General features: G+C 45.1%; 1 protein-coding gene across 1 annotated transcript in view; it reads right to left on the bottom strand.

Moving 5' to 3' along the window:
• SRRM4 (serine/arginine repetitive matrix 4) overlaps positions 1 to 8,731 on the bottom strand; it is a 166,710-nt gene that overhangs the window by 69,882 nt on the left and 88,097 nt on the right. The gene's annotated exons all lie outside the window — the stretch shown is intronic.

Genomic DNA, 8,731 nt, shown 5'->3' on the forward strand with positions numbered 1-8,731 from the left:
TTCTTGCCTGGAGAATCCCAGGGACGGGGGAGCCTGGTGGGCTGCCGTCTATGGGGTTGCACAGAGTCAGACATGACTGAAGTGACTTAGCAGCAACTATTTAGCCTTTTAGATAAAAGGTTATCTCCTTTTGTCTCCTAATAACCTTGTCAGGTAGGTGCTCTTATTAGTCCACAGGATGTAGATGAAAAAAACAAGGCTTGGAAAAGTGAAAGGTCTCCTGGCTGGTAAGTGGCAGAGCCAGGGATCAAAAGCTGCTGAGTTGAACTCTGAAACACAAGCTCTCTGACTCTGCTCCTGTTCCCAATCAGAAGCTCCGGATCTGTACCAGAGGACACCTAGTGCCTCACTTCCCTCACCAAGAGTGTAACTCAGCCACCCTCATCCCCTTGTTTCTCACCTGAGACTCAGCCATCCACTCATCAAATAAGTTAAAAGCATTAGCTAGGTGCCAGACACTGGCCAGGTGCCAGAAGGGCAAAGATCTACATACTTGGAGCCCACTCTCAAGGTGATCTCAGTCTGATGGAGAGGCTGTATGCCCATACCTTCATTGAGAAGTAATGACGGTCACACCACGGACGAAGCTCGCAGACATTGCTTTGCAGAAACCAGACATAAAAGATGGAGGTGGCCCAGAGTATTTTTCTGTTTCTATGAAGTTCTAGCGGAGGAGGCAATGGCACCCCACTCCAGTACTCTTGCCTGTGGGCTGCAGTCTATGGGGTCGCTAGGAGTCGGACACAACTGAGCGACTTCACTTTCACTTTTCACTTTCATGCATTGGAGAAGGAAATGGCAACCCACTCCAGTGTTCTTGCCTGGAGAATCCCAGGGACGGGGGAGCCTGGTGGGCTGCCATCTCTGGGGTCGCACAGAGTCGGACACGACTGACGAGACTTAGCAGCAGCAGCAGTAGCATGAAGTTCTAGATCAGGCAAATCTAACCTATCATGAAAAGTCATCAGGACGGTCATGACCTTTGGAAGCTGGGAACTAAGGAGAGACCTGAAGGAATTTTCTTGGTGGGAATATAGGTTTCAAGGGTGTGTGTATTTGTGAAAACTCATTGAATTGTACACTTAAATTTGTGCGTTTCATTGTTTGTTACTTTCTTGGGCTCCAAAATTACTGCAGAAGGTGACTGCAGCCATGAAATTAAAAGACGCTTGCTCCTTGAAAGAAAAGCTATGACCAACTTATACAGCATATTAGAAAGCAGAGACGTTGCTTTGCCAGCAAAGGTCCATCTGGTCAAAGCTATGTTTTTTCCAGTAGTCATGTATGGATGTGAGAGCTAGACCATAAAGAAAGCTGAATGTCGAAGAAGTGATGCTTTTGAACTGTGGTATTGGAGAAGACTCTTGAGAGTCCCTTGGACTGCAAGGAGATCAAACCAGTCAATCCTAAAGGAAATCAGTCCTGACTATTCACTGGAAGGGCTGATGCTGAAAATGCAGCTCCAATACTTTGTCCACCTGATTGGAAGAACTGACTCATTGAAAAAGACCCTGATTCTGGGAAAGACTGAAGGCAAGAGGAGAAGGGGACGGCAGAGGATGAGATGGTTGGATGGCATCACCGACTTGATGGATATGAGTTTCAGCAATCTCCAGAAGCTGGTGATGGACAGGGAAGCCTGATGTACTGCAGTCCATGGGGTCACAAAGAGTTGGACACAACTGAGCAACTGAACTGAACTGAACCTCTCCCTAAAAAGTACTCTGAACAAATATCAAAATATAACAATGGTGGCAGCCATTTGTTGTGTTTAGTATGTGCTGAGCCTTTATGAGCATTAATACATTTAATTATTGTAACAGCATTACTGAGGCTCATAGAGGGTAAGCAACTTGCCCAGGATTACACAGCTAAGAAAGGCCAGAGCCGGTATTCCAACCCAGACCTGTTGCTGACACATAAATATGTGCTTCCAACCACTAAGCTATCCTGCCTTCCCTTTGTCATAGTGCTTTCCCGTTTGTAGACTTGGTGGCTACCTAAAATATCCCCACGTAAGACAGATTAAAATGGAGCTCTTCTGTTTGCAGCAGGGAAGGGTAATTTGGGCACCCGACTGCCCAACCTTCTTCATGTTCTTCAAGGCGAGCTCAGAGATAGCTCCGCAGAATACAATTTGGAAACTACTGACAGAGGTGGATGCTCAGGCTTCTCAGCTCTTAAATATGAGGAATCTATGACTCTGAAGGCTGTGGTCTGTCTTGTCTACAACTGAATCCCCTGTGCCTAGAATACTGCTCTGGTCCAATAAACAGATGAACAGACAGGTGATTCAAAAGTCAATTCACTTAGTGGGCAGGTAGAAAGAAGCCAGGTATTTTTTATCATCCCCTGTTTGAAGAAGTTCCTGGAGGGAAGAAGCCTGTAGACATGTTTTGCTTGTGCTGCATGGTACTTTCCAACACTCAAATTCGTGGCCATTTCAAAATCAGGTGTTTCATGTACAAATTTCAATTTTAAGAAAGATCAACATTGGAGACAAGGGACTTGCATTGCTCTCTCAGCAGCCATCAGGCAGATGTAGGCAGCAGCAACCTCCTAACTCATCTCAGTCCCCACCTGTTATCCTCAAAAGTATTGGGAGTCCACAGAGCTGGTCACACCTGGGTCCGGCCTTGCTGGGCATCCATAACTTGGGAGACAGTTGGTAATCTGTTGGTGGCTTTCTATTCCTGGAACCTAAGAAATAACTGGCCTGTATAAGGCTGGCCCAGAAAACCAAAGCCCACCTTTTCTCTTCCAGGCGAGAAGAGACAAGGTGACTTCACATCTCATTGGCTGGGGGTGCTCCAGAAATTGCCCACATGAATCCACCCACATGTCCTCATTCCCCAGTAGGAAAAAAACAACAACCAGCCTCCCACTTTCTCCCTTCTCATGCAGGGCTCTTTGTTCTCAGGCTCCAAAATGCAGGCTCAGCCCCAGTCAGGCTAGGGGAGTGTCATGAAGCAGACACTGTGATCTCTAGCTGCTGGGATTATATTTCAATCATGGAAATCCATGGTTCTCAAATGTGCATCAACAGCCCGTTGCTGATCTGGCTCCTTCAGAATCAGGGAAGGCACTTTCTGTAAATACAGATTCCTGGGACCTGCCCTTGGGAACTCTGATCTAAGAGGTCACGGTGGAGAAGGGATTGACTCCAGTATTTATATATATAGAAAACTCTTCAGGCTGATGATTCTAGTGCCCAGCCAGGGGTGGGAGCCGTAGATAACAGGCTAAGCCACTCTGTGTTCCACTTGCTCTGCCTTCCATCTCTTTAAATGTTGACTTTTCTATTTGGGGCTCTCCTGTTTCTATTTTTGCCTCACCTTGAACTTCTCCCAAAGGAGATTTCCCTAAGCCTGATGTCTCCTTCCCTGGTTTTCTCCTTCAGCTACCCTGAATTATAACCTTTGGCCTAAGCTTGGACCCCCTCCGTTCCCCCAGTTCCCAGGCAGAAAAAACACACCCCAGAACAGGATCTTTGTGAGGTGGCATCGCCCTCACCCACCATAAGCCTTGCATGGGAATTTCTTGCTCCTTCTCCCCGTCATTGCCTCCTCTCCATTTCTAAGCCTTGCCTTCCTTTTAGGATCAGTTAGTGGGAACAAGTGCCATTTTATCTCTTGGTTTTGGAAATCCATCAGCTGTTCCAGACACCTCCATGGCAGGTACTTGGAAGAAGTCGGTCCTGAGCAAGAGCGATAGAAGCCCTGTGGATTACCATGCCCAGGGGTCCATGAGGATGGGAAGATAAATATCTAAAACTCCCATAGCCATGGAAACAGAGGCACTTCAAGGTGATTTTTGCACATACAAAAGGAAAAGAAAGTGGAGTTTGGATGATGGCCCTACCCCCACTGTAGCTACCTAGTCTTTCTGCTTGTAGAAGGGGTCAGTTTAGAAAGGGAAGGGAAGGAGAAAGAAGCAGGATAGATGATTTGGCTGTGGGATAAGCAATCTGCAGAAAGCCTGCTTTTTGTCTCTTTTTCTCCTCCAACTCCCAGGCTGGATCACAATAGTGATGATGGCAATTATGATGATGATGACAGCTAACAGGTATTCAGGGCTTGCTATGAGCTGGCTCAAGTCAGACATTGTTCTGCGGGCTCTGTTTGCATTTACTCCTTGCAACAGCTATGACAAAGGTCCTGTGTAACCATCACTGATTACAGAGGAGAAAACCAAGGCAAGGGGAAGTTCCAAAACTTGGCCAAGCTCACCAAGCAGCGGGAGGAGGTAGAAGAGACAAGTACTTCTCAGTCTGAATCTGAAGGCTGACATTAAACAACAAGCTCTGCTGGCTCTGGTCATCCTAGGCCCTGTCCCCACTTGGACATCCCTGGTGGACTCGTATTTTGTGAACATCTGCTAGGTAAGGTGTGTGCCACCAGCCACTTGCAGAACTTGAAATACAGCCAGGGAGGCCAGATTTAATAAAAATGGGTCCTAGAATGCCAGGCACTGTGCTAAGAGATTTACAGCATGACCTCATTTAATCTCCCAACTACTCTATCACCCAATCTTACAGACAAGGACACTGAGGTTCAGAGAGATTAACTCACATGATCCAAGTCACACAGGATGTGATGGAGGAGCTGGGATTCAAATCCATGCTTGCTGGCTTCTAGAACTCAAGCTCTGACCCAACAGATTCATGAAAAGGGAACAAACCATACTAGGGTAGTTTGTGTGTGCTCAGTTGCTAAGTTGTGTCCAACTTTTGCGACCCCATGGACTGTAGCCCACCAGGCTCCTCTCCCCATGGGATTTCCCAGGCAAGAATGCTGGATTGGGTTGCTATTTCCTTCTCCAGGGGATCTTCCCAACCCAGGGATCAAACCCATGTCTCCTGCATTGGCAGGTGGATCCTTTACCCCTACTACACCCTGGGAAGCCTCCGCAATAAGCTATAGCATGATGAAAAATACTGGGTTCCTGTGTCTTATTTGTACAAACGTTTACTGAGCACCTACTATGTGCCAGGCATAGTACTAGGCACTGAGGATAGGATGTTGAGAAAATCTTCCTTTGTGGAGATTACAGTCAAATGAAAAATGCAAAAAGGTATATGATTAAACAGAAGAACTAGGAAGGAAATGACCAGTCGTGGGTGGACATGAGGCAGTAGGGTCAGAGCAGAAATGAGTGAGCTAGACAACGAGGGGAGATGGGCAGGGCACGCAAGAGCTGACTCTGCAGAACCTGCTAGGCAGTGAGTACTGTTTGGACTTGATTCTCAGAGCAGTGGAGAGCTCTTGATGGGGATTAGGCAGGAGAGGGACATGGTCAGCTCTACTCTTTGGAAAGACCTCTCTGGCGTCAGTCTACTATGATATTACAAATATGTATGTATGAACACACATATGAATGTGTGGAGTAGGGGCCAGAGCCACTGGTAGGAAAGCAAGTAGGAGGACCTGGCAGGGATTTTGAAAAGAGATGACGGTGGGCTGAGGAAGGAGGAAGGGGCTGTGTAACTTGTTCCCTGGCATGGATTCCTTCCCTAAATCCAATCAGTGCTGCTAGTCACAAGCAACCTCAGGTGAAAGGGTGTGGAGGATTTAGTGTAAATGGCATCCTTCAACTTGAGAAGGCAACATTTCTACACTGGACCAGTGGTCCTCAAGCTTAAACATGCCTCAGAAACACTTCTGGGGCTTGTGATGGCTCAGGTGTCTGGTCCCACTCCCAGAATTCCTAATTTGGTCATCTGGCCTGGGACCCAATAATGTACATTTAGGACAAGCTCCCAGGAGATATTGCTTCTGTTGATAGTGGGGCCACATTTTTGAGTAGTATAGAGTTAAAAAGGCACCAGTTTGCAGCTATATTCACTCAGGGTTGAATCCAGCATCTGCCTCTAATTAACCTGGGTGGTACTGGATTACCTCTCCAACATTCAGTTTTCTTCATCTATAAAATGGAACCAGTAATATCAACACTGTGAGTTTGTTGTGTATTTATAGTAAATCAGGTAAAAAGCTCATTATAGTGTTTGTCACATAAAAGGGGCTCAATAAATGGCAGCCACTGTTACTGTTATTACTCAGACAAAAAGATCAAACCAACACTTAGCTAGTGACACGTTAGGACTGGGACTAAAAATAGGACCTTCAGTGGGCATACAAAACCTGGGGCCACTAAAGTGACAAGCAGCTAGTATCAGCAAATAATAAAACTTTAGCAACACATATTAGAGGTTATTCTTTGCCAAACAGATACCAAAGGCAGCCAGGAAACAGACATCCTCATGGCTGTTAAGTCAACTTGTCTATTTATCTGTCTCAGTTCAGTTCAGTTCAGTTCAGTTCAGACTCTGTGCCACCCCATGGACTACAGCCACCAGGCTTCCCTGTCCATCACCAAATCCTGGAGCTTGCTCAAACTCATGTCCATCAGATCAGTGATGCCATCCAACCATCTCATCCTCTGTTATCCCCTTCTCCTCCTGCCTTCATTTTTTCCCAGTAACAGGATTTTTTCCAATGAGTCAGTTCTTCGCATAAGGTAGACAAAGTATTGGAATTTCAGCTTCAGCATCAGTCCTTCCAAAGAATATTCAGGACTGATTGCCTTTAGGATGACTGGTTTGATCAACTTGCAGTCCAAGGGACTCTCAAGAGTCTTTCCCAACATAACAGTTCAAAAACGTCAATTCTTCATTGTTCAGCTTTCTTTATGGTCCAACTCTCACATCTATACATAACTACTGGAAAAACAATAGCTTTGACTATATGGACCATTGTCATCAAAGTAATGTCTCTGCTTTTTAATATGTTGTCTAGGTTGGTCACCGCTTTTCTTCTAAGAAGCAAGTGTCTTTTAATTTCATGGCTGCAGTCACCATCTGCAGTGATTTTGGAGCCCAAGAAAATGAAGTATGTCACTGTTTCCACTGTTTCCCCATCTATTTGCCATGAAGTGATGGGACTGGATGCCATGATCTTAGTTTGTTGAATGTTGAGCTTTAAGTCAGCTTTTTCACTCTCCTCTTTCACTTTCATCAAGAGGCTCTTCAGCTCCTCTTTGCTTTCTGCCAGGGTGGTGTCATCTGCATATCTGAGGTTATTGATATTTCTCCTGGCAATCTTGATTCCAGCTTGTGCTTCATCCAGCCTGGCATTTCATATGATGTACTCTGCACATAAGTTAAATAAACAGGGTGACAATATATAGCCTTGACGTACTCCTTTCCCGATTTGGAACCAGTTCGTTGTTTCATATCCGGTCCTAACTGTTGCTTCTTGACCTGCATACAGATTTCTCAGGAGGCAGGTCAGGTGGTCTGGTATTCCCATTTCTTTCAGAATTTTCCAGTTTGTTGTGATCCACACAGTCAAAGGCTTTGGCATAGTCAATAAGGCAGAAATAGATGTTTTTCTGGAATTCTTTTGCTTTTTCCATGATCCAACAGATGCTGGCAATTTGATCTCTGGTTCCTCTGGCTTTTCTAAATCCAGCTTGAACATCTGGAAGTTCTCGGTTCATGTATTGCTGAAGCCTAGCTTGGACAATTTTGATCATTACTTTCCTAGAAGGTGAGATGAATGCAATTGTGTGGTAGTTTGAACATTCTTTGGCATTGCCTTTCTTTGGGATTGGAATGAAAACTGACGTTTTCCAGTCCTGTGGCCACTGCTGAGTTTTCCAAATTTGCTGGCATAGTGAGTACATCACTTTAACAGCATCATCTTTTAGGATTTGAAACAGCTCAGCTGGAATTCCATCACCTCCACTAGCTTTGATGGTAGCGGTGTTTCCTAAGGCCCACTTGACTTCACACTCCAGGATGTCTGGCTCTAGGTAAGTGATCACACCATTGTGGTTATCTGGATCATTAAGATCTTTTTTTGTATAGTTCAGAGCTTCCCTCCTAATTCAGTTGGTAAAGAATCTGCCTGCCTTGCAGGAGACCTGGGTTTGATCCCTGGGTCAGAAGATCCCCTGGAGAAGGAAATGGCAACCCACACCAATATCCTTACCTGGAAAAATCCCATGGACAGAGGAGCCTGGTGGGCTGTAGTCCACGGGGTTGCAAAGAGTTGGGCATGACTAAGTGGCTAACATTTTCACTCTCACTTTTTCCGTGTACTCTTGCCACCTTTTCTTAATATCTTCTGCTTCTGTTAGGTTCATACGGTTTCTGTCTTTTATTGTGCCCATCTTTGCATGAAATGTTCCCTTGTTATCTCTAATTTTCTTGAAAAGATCTCTAGTCTTTCCCATTCTATTGTTTTCCTCTATTTCTTTGCACTGGTCACTGAGGAAGACTTTCTTATCTCTCCTTGCTATTCTTTGGAACTCTGCATTCAGATGGGTATATCTTTTCTTTTCCCCTTTGCCTTTAGCTTCTCTTCTTTTCTCAGCTATTTATCTGTCTATTAAATTGGAAATTCTTTCATTTTTCCATCCGTCATCCATCCAGACAGCTGCTTACCCATAGATTTTTATAAAGCCATATTTTGGGCAAAAAACTATCCTAGGTACTATAAAGTTCAATGAACAAGACCCTTGGTCAGGTGGGTCTAGCATTTGTGCCCTCTGGCATTCTAGTTGGCTCCCGCTTCCATATTTTATCCAAGGACTTTGACTTACCCAGAGCAGTCTACATCTTGGTGAAGGTAGGCAGGCAGCAGGAAAGAAAAAATAAAAAAGAACAGCAAGTCCTCAACTAACAGGAAAACCAAAGAAGTGAGGGGGTTAAGAATTAAAGCTCCAGAGG

Source organism: Bison bison, unplaced genomic scaffold (genome assembly GCF_000754665.1).
Source record: "Bison bison bison isolate TAMUID 2011002044 unplaced genomic scaffold, Bison_UMD1.0 scf7180017864160, whole genome shotgun sequence".
Classification (NCBI taxonomy): domain Eukaryota; kingdom Metazoa; phylum Chordata; class Mammalia; order Artiodactyla; family Bovidae; genus Bison; species Bison bison.